Source organism: Aulonocara stuartgranti (genome assembly GCF_965226115.1).
Source record: "Aulonocara stuartgranti genome assembly, chromosome: 7".
Lineage (NCBI taxonomy): Eukaryota > Metazoa > Chordata > Actinopteri > Cichliformes > Cichlidae > Aulonocara > Aulonocara stuartgranti.
Genome location: NC_138945.1, coordinates 6,377,759 through 6,391,012, shown reverse-complemented (window position 1 = coordinate 6,391,012; position 13,254 = coordinate 6,377,759). Strand labels below are relative to the sequence as shown.

Sequence of the window (13,254 nt, the reverse complement as noted above, 5' to 3'; positions counted from 1 at the left end):
AGAAGTAGGTGACATATCATTTTAGGGCATTTTATAGCCATCCAAAACATATAAATAAATGATCGTTATGCAAATCTGCATCGCAGTTTAATCTAACATTATGGTTATTCAAGCAATACCCAAATACTGAGCAAGAGCATTTGCTGCACTTTGGTGTCTGATAACTTTATTCTGCTGCAATGAATGTGAATTTTAAATATCTGTCTGCAGGAAATATTTATTTGGCATAAGTAATTACAGCTCCATCACTGATTAAACTTAAACAACAGAAAACTGGTTCCCAGTAGGTTAATCTTCAAAAAAAAAGAACTGATCTCATACTTGGTTCCTCACAACCATCACTCTTATAAGAACAACTAGAGATGGCATTGCCAGGAGTCGGACTTACAATGCACAACAGATAATTGAAAATTTTAAGATGTGTCAGTTCATTTCAATGACTAATGTCATCGATCAAGAAATGCACAAATCTGATGTGTCACCAACAAGCAGCCCTGATGAGGGGGCAGCTAATCTACTGAAAACACAGGCACATATTATTATTTGGTAAAATTAAAAGTAACAAAGTATCAGATTTTAAGCACTAAGAGGAAGGCGGGGTATACCCTGCAAAGGCACCATATGTTGCAGGGCTCATATTGGCAGACAACCATTTAGACTCACCAGCTAACCTAACCCTCATGCATGTCTTTGGGAGGAAGCTGAACATACAGAAAGGACCCAGCCTAGATTTGGACCCACGACCAATGAGCCATTACTGAGAGGCAACAGTGCTAACAGTCAGCCGTTGACGGGACTGTATGGGTCCTGCGGCTATTCTGAAGATGAAAACTGACAGCTCACATGGAACATAGGATTCATCAAGAGTGTGTCTGCTTTATTACAAACGTTCCCGACAAATAAATATGGAGTCTGTTTAACAGCTGACATGTTTAAAACGTAGAGAACACAGGATTATTTACCTTCAGATTCTGATCCATCCGGCGTAAAAGATTTTATTGCAAATGCACATATCACTCTTTGTTTATGGATGGTGTGTAATGCTGCAGGTATGTATTAAAATCAAAGGCAATAATCTGATTCACAGCCAGCTATGGGCAACAAACAGGAGATCCACTAATGTTTCTACAAACTCCCAAATTACATTTAGTGAACGATGTTATTCAAACAGGTTCAAACATCAAAAACACTTCATATTAGAAGCTTTGTGATGGATATTTCAGTGTTCAGGATACAATACAAGAGAAAAGTAGCCTAAAAGAGAAAAAACATACATCACTGTCCTCTAACATATGCACACCCAAAACGCTATTTTTTATTTTTATTACCTAAATCAAAATATTATGTGCTCATGCTTAGATTTTTGTTATAAGCAATTACCAAACTGGTAATATTTCCTTATTGATACATTGGTTGTTTTTGAAATTTTATTTGCTGATAAAACAGAAAAACATATTGGACCCCAAAACCAGTAATAGAAAACACTACTGCAGCAACACCACTGCAAAACAACCAGTGAATAGCTTGTTTGATGGAACACAAAATAGAGGTACCAGGTCTTGCAATTAAACTCTTCTTCTTCTTTTGAAGTAAAGTTTCGCCCTCTGACATTATACTAATTACACTGTTTGACTGACGGTCGATCGCTGGGAAGTTGTGTGCAAAAAATAGCACAACGAAGCTCCAAAAATGAAGACCAAATTAGGATCCAAAGATTTCCTCCCACTTGACAAATTCCTAATAACACAGTATTGTGTGAAATTGTGGTTTAATCTACATTACTGGAATAATAGCTCAGGCAAAATTACTTGCAAAAGGAAAAACTTTAGCCCTGCGACAGACTGGCGACCTGTCCAGGGTGTACCCCGCCTTTCGCCCTATGACAGCTGGGATAGGCTCCAGCGCCCCCCGCGACCCTGAAAAAGGATAAGCGGAAGCGAATGGATGGATGGATGGAGGAAAAACTAATTGCCACTGTTTGCTGTCACGGAAATTATCATCACTTCATTTTTAGTGTTTGGAAGGAAAAAGTGATCGAGGGTGACTGCAGTGGTCTCCACTCTCTGTGACTCACTTTGGGTCTGTGCAGGAGCCTGTATAGTTTGTTCATGCTGTTTCGTGCTGGCAATAGCCTAAACAATCTCTGTGGGCCAAAAGAGGTTGGAAGACAGGCACATGCATACATACACAAAGGGACCCAATGAATATGCATATTAAACATGTTTATCTGTTAGAAAAATGACTGGATAAGGTATTATTCAAGTTAAATTGCTACCGTGGACTCTAGGCGAGGCTTTCTGCCATTTGGAATAAACCAGTAACCTTTCATACAGTTATTCACCTTTTATGTTCCTCCCATTTGAACTGTTTATATATGCTTAATGTTCATTGTACCAGAGATTTTGTTTGACTAAAACTAAGGTCAGCTGCTTACTGACTGATAGATAAAGGTAACTTACTGAAAAAGTCTAATGTTCTGTTTTTAAATGTATTTATTTAGTTATTTTTGTTGGTTTTAACTTCTCCAGATTCACGCATACACAGAATGAAACAGCTGGTTACCATGGAAGCGAAGCCAGCAATCTGGTAACCCATTGGTTATCATCTGATGACTTGTCACTGAGTGCTGTCACCAGAAGCAATGAGTCTTCCTGTGTAACTATCACATATTCAGATATTTGATATCTAACATCATCAAAGCATCCAGGTCAAGACTTCCTGTTTGTGTGCCGGTCATTGTTTACAGCCTGACTGTAACAATGCAAATACATTCTTCAAAATCTACTGTGATATTAAAGCCAAGGGTTTTTGTGGTTGCATTAAGGCCCATGATTTCATATAGAGAGTACCCAGAAAGCTTGCAGTACCGGGATTTTGCCTGCTGCCTACAGATTCTGCACATTGATATGCAAATGTATATTTGTAGAGATCGAAAAGTCAGTGACTATATAATTAAGTTTGAGAAACAGGTTAAAAACAGTTTTCTGTCATACAAAGTCTTTTTACTGTGGGTCAGTCATTAAGTGTGCCCCCTAAATATGCTGTTTTGTCAAGGTGACAGACTTGTCTGATGTTTTCAGCGCTTTTATCACCACATGTCAATAATGTGAGAAAAGAGAACACAACAAACTGAAAGAAGGGCAGGAAGCAAATCATTTGAGACTTCATAAAAAACCTGGCAGACCATTTCTAGTGTGCATGAACACAAACAAGAGATGAAGACTCTTTGGTCTGATCTTTGTGACAGCAAAATGGTTTTAAGAGTTTCTCTGAAATGACCCCCGCAAACCATTAGTGCTCTATAAATGTGGATATCACTGTAAAAGAAGGAGATTTTAAAAAGAGCTTTGGGGCTTTTTTTTTATATGAAATAGACCCAATGAACAATGCACTCCCTCTTTTTCAGCGTTATTTTGTGCAATTGAATGCCAAAAGCCACAGAATTGGCTCCATTTGCTAGGAAATAGAGCCACACACACACACACACACACACACATATGTCTGATTTTTTTCTTTTTCTTTTACAGAGTAGCTGTTTGGATTTGTGACACTTCTCCCTTGGTTGGGTGGCTCAGACAAAAAATTTAATATGATGCAATATTGGTGATAGCCCCAAGATCTCGGCGGTGTTCTGCAGTAATAGCACAGCTTTGATTGATGGAAAGCTCAAGGCAAAATGTCGGTGCCTCCAAGGTCTTCATCAAGACAAGAGAACTTTGTTACTTTCTGAAATAAGCTCGTCTTCAAGTGTTGACGTGACATTTCAATCTATCTTTCTGTCTGCTTATGTTTTTCCTCTGAAAAGTTTTATCTTTGCACTCAAGTCCCAAAGGTTTTAACTGTATTCATTCCTTTGTAACTGCTTTGCATTTAATTACTAACTTGCAAAGTCTGTGCACACACCAACCGTGTGTGTGTGTGTGTGTGTGTAAGCACAGTTCTGCGTTTGCTTGTGCAGGGACTCTGAAGCATCTGTGTTTACTGTCTCAACATGGAGCAAGAGATTGAGAGAGCGAGATTGAGACAGACAAACCGTGGCGTGGACACTCGTAGACATCGGGGTGTGCAGTGAAAATAAATGCTGCTTTGCGAGTCTTCTCACACGCCTTCACTCGTTCTTTCAGGGTCTTTCCATTGCTTGCACATTTTGGGTGATTGAACAATATGGGTTGAACATTCAATGTGTCTGACTTTTTTAGTAGCTTTACTGTTTACAGAATAGTCATGACAGAAATATCACCACTGTGTAAGTAGTTGTTCTTCTACAAGGCTGTCCGTAATGGGGATTTTATTGTCTGGACTTAAAGCCTCACTGCGATTAGTGCAGTTGCAGATTTGCATACTTGTCTTAATTTAAGACTCGCTTGTCTTCAGACTGTTTTTCGTGCAGTGACTTTAAAGCCAGTGTTTCAGACTGGAGTCTTTACTTGTGACCTTAACCTTCTTGACTTCTAACATTAGATTATCTTGAAGTGGCATTTCATTTATCTCTCTTAACTGTGTCCTTTTCCAGACTTGGGACTTGCCCTTTTTTAGCATAGCACTTCATATTGACATGATCGTATCCCACAGTTGCTGCATGTTTTTCAACTCCATTACCATGATGTGAATCTGCTGGTCCACCAGTCCCAACTGTTCTTTATCAGGTTTGGACTTTGTTACATGGCATATTATCACGCTGGACGTAGCAATCAGGTGATGGGCACACTGTGATCATAAAAGGATGCACATGGTCAACAACAATACTGTCATCTTTAAACAATGCTCATCTGGTACAAGGGTTACCAACTGAGCATCACCTCCGGCCAGAACTGTTAATACAGGGCAGGATGGAGCCACGGTTTTATGTTATTTATGTCAATTTTTGACCTTACAATCCAAATGTGGCAGCAGAACTTGAGGCTCATCATACCAGGCAAAATGTTTCCAATTTTTTGTTGTCCAAATCTGGTCAGCTTTTTCAAATTGTAGCCTCAGTATCCTGTTTTTACCCGACAGGCGTGGCATCCAACGCTGTAGTTCGTCTGCTTCAAGATTTGATGTGTTGTGCATGCAGAGATGGTCTTCTGTATAACTCATCTGTAACCAGGGTTTATTTGTCTTACTGTTGCCTTCCTATCAGCGTAAAGCAGTTTGACCATTCTCCTGACCTCTAACATCGTGAAGGTATTTTAGCCTAAAGACCTGCAGTCACTGGGCATTTTCTCCTTTTCAGACTGTTCTCTGTAAACTCTAGAAATGGTAGCATGGGAAAATCTCAGTATGTCAGTAGTTTCTGAAATACTCAAATACTCAGAGAAGTCTGTCTGAGACCAACGATGTTCAAAGTCACTTAAATCACCTTTCTTCCCCTTCAATGTACAGAGTTGCTGCCATGTGATTGGCTGATTATATATATGTTTTACAAACAGTTAAAAGCATCAACTTAACAAACTGTCTGGTTAGAATTAATTTTTTTTTTTAAGTATTAAATAAAAAAAACAAAACAAGACATGACCGTGATGCTGAGTAAAGCGCTGGGTCAACATGACAGCACTGTTCTGAAAATAAGCACTGCTGTGATGCATTCATTTTTGATCTGTTCTTTAGGCCATAATAAAAGGCTCATTATGCAGTGTAAACGCTGAATAGATCAATGGTGGAATGAGTGTTTTGAAAAGTTTGCAAGGTAGTCATGCTGGATATTAAATGCTCTGAAAGTTGTATTTCAGCCTGGATAAAATGAAGTTAAAGTGCTACAGTTTCCAACTTGAGAAACAGTGAATGATGTCATTTCTGTGGATCAACCTTTAAAGTCAACTTGAAGATTCACATTTAGAAATGAGAAAACTGTATTCTTGTCTTTCTGACATAGATCTCGGGTAGCACCACAGCCATCCTTTGTCCAACTATGATTTTAGCATCTTGTTTTCACTTACACCACTAAAGTAGAAGGCAAGCAGGGACACGTTCCCCTTATAATTAGAGCATGTGCATTTACATGCAAATTAAGTATCTGAAGGCAGTCTTCACTTTACTCTGCAGAGTTAGCAAGTTCACTCACTCTTCAGACAGAGAGCAGTCGAGAACTGCCATTATGAGTTACAGTTGACCTTGGCCTGAAAATTCTGTCTTGACATGGAAATTAACTTTCTTGACCCAGGTGCTTTTTCCTTACCTAAATTTGGACTGGGTCTTCCCTGTGTTCACTTTGACAATCTGAAATATCTATCTTGACTTGTTTTGGGTTGGGTTAAGACGTAACTGTCTTAAATATGCATGGGATATGTTTTAACCTATAATGTACACTATATGCCAAAAGTATTGACTCACCCACCCAAATGATTGAATTCTGGTGTCCCAGTGGAAGTGATTAGGCATGCAGACTGCTTCTACAAACATTTGTAAAAGAATTGGTCTCAGGAGCTCAGTGAATTCCGGCAGATAGGATGATACCTTTTATAACCCAGTTATGAAATTTCCTCACTACTAAATATTCCACATTCAACTGTTAGTGGTATTATAAGAAAGTGGAAAGACAGCAACTCAGCCACGAAGTAGCAGCCTCCTAGTTCAAGTGAAAGGAACTCTTAAGAACTCGCTTCAGCATACTTAGACAGTTTGGAAAATCGCCTCCTTCCAACTTTGTGTGAACAGTTTGGGGATGGACCCTTCCTGTTCCAACAGGATGGCGCACCAGTGCACAAAACAAGGTCCATAAAGACATGGATGAGTGAGTTTAGTCTAGAAGAACTCTACTGGCCTGCACAGAATCCTGACCTCTGTTCGGAAGTCTATGCAGCTTCTGAACGAAAGGACAAAAATTCCCATCAATAACTCCTAAACATTGTGGAAAGTGAATTGTGCGTCTATTGTAAACAGACTGCAGTGCTGTCTGATAGGCAAACCAATCTGATATAACATGAGGAGGATCACACACTCTGTAGCACTGTTGTGCTCTTTCTCTCAATGTTAAATGTTCACCAGCACTGTTACAGAAATTAAGCAGAGTTTTCCTCATGTCTAGACTGCATCTTTGCGCCATCCTTGTACATGTTCTGTTTTGAATCCACCTCGTTATTCTTAATATATGTTTAGATTCCTCTGTCAAAAAACTCTGCCTTTCTCTCAACCCAATGAAGAAGAGAGTCTGTGACTCTTGTCTCCCTCTTTTTGTCCTCAGGACTTTGGGACTGGGTGTTAGGTCATTGTTATTGTTGAGGCGAAGCAGCTGTAGAATGCTAGCTACTAGGTCAGAGGTCATGTGTGGATGTGTGCTTTTGTTTTTTGTGTGTGTTTAGTCTATTAAAATGTCTGACAAGGTCCAAGTACCGAAGGGACTGTGCTAGACATGTCATGAATACACAAGTTTGTTATTATCCAAAGCCTCTCTCAGGGACTCTCAAATTGTCTGCTTTCCCACAACTTTGCTTTCAGCCCAAACTGGTGTCATTTCTGTGATTCCGAGTAGCAAAAAGCAGCAATTGTCAATGTCATCAAAACTGCTTCTGATATTGTCTTAAGATTAAGCATAAATGGTAAAACAAATCATATTAAAACTAAATTTACACTCTGTTTTCACCATCATATAATACATGAAACATTTCATTTTTCTTGCCGTGTGATGAAGATGAGACCTCTCGTTCTGTGCATCAACTTATACTATAAGCGTATTCTTGTGTTCTGGCTGTCCTGTAAGTATAGTTTTGTTTTTTTGTTTTGTATCTTTAGCCATCAGAATTGTTGCCTGAAGGCCAAGAAAGATGCCAAGCGGATTTACCAATTGGATCATCATGGCCTTGCCATATTGGTCCATTTGATTGACCTTTATTATAATTATGTATTTATTTTATTTTATTTTCGGTTGTTACAGATGGGACAGACATGACTGGGGGATAGGACAGGGAGAAAGAATGAAAGAAAGAGAGGGAGAGAAAGAAAAATAGAGGGGAGAAGAGATGGTGAGAAAGTGGGGAAGAAAAAAAAAGAAACACAAGCAAAACACGTGGATAACCTGTATGGAGATAAGAAAGAACAGAAGAGAAAACAAACAAAAAGAGCAATACAATAAATACAAAGCCATCACAATAAACTAGCTAACAGTAGATAACAGCAGATACTAAATATTACATGTTATTGTGCAGTACGCAAGATTGACAGCACACAATGTGCTTTGAGGCAGCAGCCAAGAAAGGTGTAGTTTGTGTCTGTGAACACCCGTGTGTACACCTGTGTGCACACCTGTGTGGATCAGCACACTTGTATTCAAAAGGTTTCTCCGTGTAACGATCTGCTAGGGAGTGTGGGGAGCCATAGCCCCGTCCCCCAGGCCATGAAGCAGGTATGGAGGAGATCCAGGCCCCAGACATCCAGAGGCCCCAGAATGCGAGGACCCAAGGAGGACCACCAGAGGGGCAACCGTGCCACCCTCCTGGGAAGAGCTGAGGAGAGCCCCAAACGAGAGGTCACCCAGCAGCCCCAGAGCAGAGGCCAGAGGGGGTTGCAGTGACGTGCCCGCGGGCTCTGCTGGCAGCCAGCTGTGCCAGAGAGGACCGGGCCTCAGGCCCAGAGGCAGACACAAACGTGCATTCCCACCCCTATATACACAAACAAATACTCGGCACTCACCCGACGTGGAGACAGACACAAATAGACACTGTACACACATTCACACTCCCCAAACATACTCTATATCCCACGTCCGGGTATGGTTTGTCCCTCTGGGGGTGGGGGTACCCGGACCCAGGAGATTTAACCCTTTTCTCTGTGGTGGAGAAAAGCAGACTGCCTCCTTATCTGCAGTAGCAGGGAGGCCCCGCATCCCAGACCCCAATCCGACGGCCAGCACCTCCTCCCAGCCCCCCAGCCCCGACGGTTAACAGAATGGGGGTGAGTGAAGACCCCAAACCTCCCTCCGCCTGCTCATATGTAGTGTTGCTGCGTGCTGTTCTAAAGTGCATTTAAAACACAGGAGGGCATGGTGCTTCCTGCCAGAGAGCAGCACGGCTCCTCCCGAAAACCCTCAGTGTCTATATGCATTTAAAATTAAAGGGTAGGGCACCAGCGCCAGAGGGGGGTTTGAATACACCGACCATCCTCTGGATGCTGTATAATGTACCCACCCCCAAGCCCCTATATGTATGTGTGATGAGAGTATGAGTAATGTGGATGTCTAGGTTGCGGAATAAAATTGACAGTGTTATTTTTAGAAACTCCCACCATGCTGTTAGAGAAGAGCTGATGTTGACGCTTTTAAAGCATTCATGTTGTTTGATGTTTGAGCTGGTAAATGGTAGGTCTGAAATCTCTAGATTATTACATAGTGCCTGTTCAACATCTATCCAGGGTTCATCTAAGAAGGTGTGTTAGATGAACTGAAGCCTGTTGGCTAAAAAGTAGTGATTAAAGCCGGTCGGAGGAGGCACGCTCCGTTTTGCGTAACTATTTTTAAATCCAGGTAGCAGTGCAACCACATAAGCTAGCGCAATAGTTTTTTTTTGCATATGAAACCGGAGGAGTTGTACTTACATGTTATGCCATCAGCTTGTCCTAAGTCACAGTTTCCTTCCACATATAGCTTTGCAAAAACTGCATAAAAAGCACTTGCAGCAACAAAAACATAATATTCCAGAAACACGCTTTGCCGATCTGATCAGCTGTTTGTAACACTTCCTATGTCCATCAGCGCGAACTATTGCATGTCCGCCATGTCCTGGAAACCGGAATTGACGCCATTTTGCAGAAATGTAGTTTTTTACCATCAGGGCCTTATGAGCCTGTACTGGTGTTTTTAAAAGTTATGTTTGATTTTATGACTTTCTGTGTCGTTTCTCGGATGCTTAGGACTCATATTGCACTGCTGGAAATAGTTTATTTTGATGCATATGCTGTTTTTTTTTTTGCAAATTTGCATTATAATATTTATTTTCTTTTTGCCTGCAGTATATAAAAATTGGTGTATTTCAAAAATAAAACTATGGCGACACTCAAAATAAATTTCCTGTGGTGGGAAACTATTTTGTGCAACTTTTTGTATTTACAGTTTTGAGGGATAAGCCTCTTAAATTTCTCTAACTAGAAATATATGTTAAAAAAACAAAAACGATTATGGAAGGAGCAATTAATCGGAAGAACTGTTGATTTTGACCAGTTAATTGTCACGGTTCTGGGTCCGTTGGACCCAGTATTTTGAGTTTATTGTGTTTTGATTTAAGTTTGCATCAGGGATTGTGTTCTTGTTCTCTTGTCGTGTTATGGTAATGTTTATGTCTATTATTAGAGTTCCATGTTCTGTTTATCTGGGTTTAAGATGTGGGTTTAGTTTCATATGTCATTTCAAGTCTGTCTCTGTCTAGTCTGTGTCTTAGTAAAGTGTGTTTTGTTTCCTGTTTTATTGTGAAGGTCTGCGTCTCATGTGAGTGTGTTCAGTTTTACCTTTGTCTCGTCTTGTTGATTATTCCCAGCTGTGTTTCCACCCTGCGTCATCTGTGTGTTTCCCTGCCGTCACCATCTTGTACCGTCATCCACCTTGCTTCATGTTTGAGTTCCGGTTTGTATTCAGTAGTTTAGTTGTCTCCAGTCTAGTTTAGTTCGTGCTCCATTTGCTGTTTGTCTATATTTATTTCGTGTCCAATAAACCACCTTCACTCCTCCACTACTGCCTGCAATTGGATCCTCATTTATTATTTTTATACGGCTCATCTCACTCGCCGTGACATTAATTGAATAATCTGAGACTCTTGAGAAAGAGTTTATCAATGCAATTACCACAGAGAGATTGGTTTGTGAGTTTTGGAGAAAAAGTAACACATCATCTGCATAAAGGCTGATTTTATGTTCTACATTCTTACATTTTATGCCCTTAATTGTTGTAGCCTGTCTAATTGCTGCTGCTAGTGGCTCAATAAAAATTGCAAACAGTGAAGGGGAGAGTGGGCACCCCTGCCTGGTGCCCCTCAGGAGACAGAAGCTGGAGGATGTTTGGTCATTTGTTCTGACACAAGCTGTTGGGGAATTATATAATATTTTTAACCAGCTTACGAAAGAGTTTCCAAAACCAAATTTGTGTAAAGTTGCAAATAGAAATTTCCAGTTAACTCTGTATAGTTTATTATAATAATAGAAAAGCCAGCACACAATCTCACTCCTTATGTGCTGCAGAAAGTCATTAAATACAAGGACAGCACGCAAAAGTGTTTTGCTTCTATTTCACATTTTGTTGAAACATCAATTTCTGCTACATTTCTTTTATTCTGAAAACCTACAGAATATTTTATGTTTTGTGTAATTGTTCGTCAGTTTCAATAAACTTGAAGAGTGTAATCTGTTGTCACTGATGCCTGCTCTGTTCTGTGCTGCTACTCTACCTGCCTCTGGTTTTTAATGCACGCTCTTCTAAAATAATATAAGTGTGGGGATGAACAAAAAGTATTTGACCAGCATAATATAATCTGCAGTATGATCATTGCTTTAACAATGTAACAGATAGCTTTAAGATGGCCTTAAGATGTTTATGCATACAAGTTATTATATTAATTTTGTATTCCAGGTGCAGTTATAACTATTTTATACATATTGCATATCTGTGCTTATTTGAGTTGATGTTCAGGTTCTTTAAAGGTCTTAAGCTTCACTGACGTGACTGTTCAGGTGATACATGCTGAGGGAAAACTAGAACATAGAAGGAATTGCAATACATGCTTACAAAACACTTATATCAGGTCATTTTATATTAAGGTTTTAGTAGAGGTTCTTGGTTAAAACATTTATTTAGTAGAAGACATACACATAGTCTCAGTGAGCCTCTGGTCTAGTGAAAGGTCAGAAGTGCAACAGGTGAATTGAGAAAGAGCATTTGAGGACGAGACACAGCAGGTTGGAGGTGAAGAGGTGACACAAAGAGCATGTGAGGTCAACACATACACACACATTAGTTAGATTTATTTAGAGGAGAGATTAGTTATGTCTCGACAAGAAAGAGGAACAATTCACTTTAAGACAAGAACGGAAAGTACCAGCCATGAAAATAGAAGATGATTTTCTGGGTGAAAAGTCATGGTGATGTTGATCTGGGGCCCGTTCTTCGTACGTCGCTTACTACATCCAAGATCAAATGACACATCCAAGATCAAACCATCGCGCTAACCGTGAGCTCGCTAATCCGGTTCTCCGAACACACCTTCCGTTGACGATTAGTACAGCTGGACGCAGTAATGTGACATCACTGGGTGTCGTAAAAGGGGCTACGCATCGATAGTAGAAACATTGATCGGCAACCCTCTGATTGGTCGGCGAAAATGTCGAAGGAGCGCGCTCGGCTCGGTATTTTTCGGCAGCAGAGCAAGAACTCCTGAGTGAGGGATTTCAGGAGTTTCAGAGTTTAATCAGAACGCAAGGGAACACTGCAAAGGCTGCAAAAGCAAGGAGAGAGGGCTGGCAGAAAGTTGCTGACAAATTAAACTCGTAAGTAATTTAATAATAATAATAATAATATATTGGATTTATATAGCGCTTTTCAAGGCACCCAAAGCGCTTTACAATGCCACTATTCATTCACTCTCACATTCACACACTGGTGGAGGCAGCTACGGTTGTAGCCACAGCTGCCCTGGGGCAGACTGACAGAAGCCAGGCTGCCATATCGCGCCATCGGCCCCTCTGGCCAACACCAGTAGGCGGTAGGGTAGATTTATTATATTACACTATATTATCCAATATTATATTACATCATATTATATTGTTATATTATATCCTCTTTCACATTAGAGCCACAACAGGACCCACTAGAACATGGGAACAAGTAAAAGTGAAATATAAGAATATTCTATAGAATGGTAATATTTATCACTTATATTGCTTTTCGTCTCTTGGAAAGAGACCCTGAAATAATCTGTTTGTTTGTTTATAACAGCAACCAAGAAAAGGGCAGAGCAAAAAAAGACAGGTGGTGGTCCTGCACCCCCTCGTCAACAAGTTGGTTAAGTAAATAATATCCTCACGGGAAAATCGATATCTCTCAATGAGCACACTGTCGCGCTGAGCTAAAGGATCCTGTCTGTCCCGCAATATATGCTGAATTCTGAGGACTCTCCTTATCAATCTTGCACCTTCCGCAATGGGTTGCTCGCGTAAACGGACAGGACATGGCTGCGACAGGCTTCCCAAATCCACCTTGGATTTTATAGCCGTGGTCTCTCATCTTGATTACACGAAGTAATTTACAATTACTACTCTGAAATATGAATTACATCTGTAATAATCACATACATGTAATAG

At 40.3% G+C, this 13,254-nt stretch overlaps 1 protein-coding gene across 1 annotated transcript in view; it reads left to right on the top strand.

Annotated features, from left to right (window-relative positions):
- Positions 1-13,254, top strand: part of spon1b (spondin 1b) — a 121,211-nt gene that overhangs the window by 7,158 nt on the left and 100,799 nt on the right. The window lies entirely within an intron of this gene.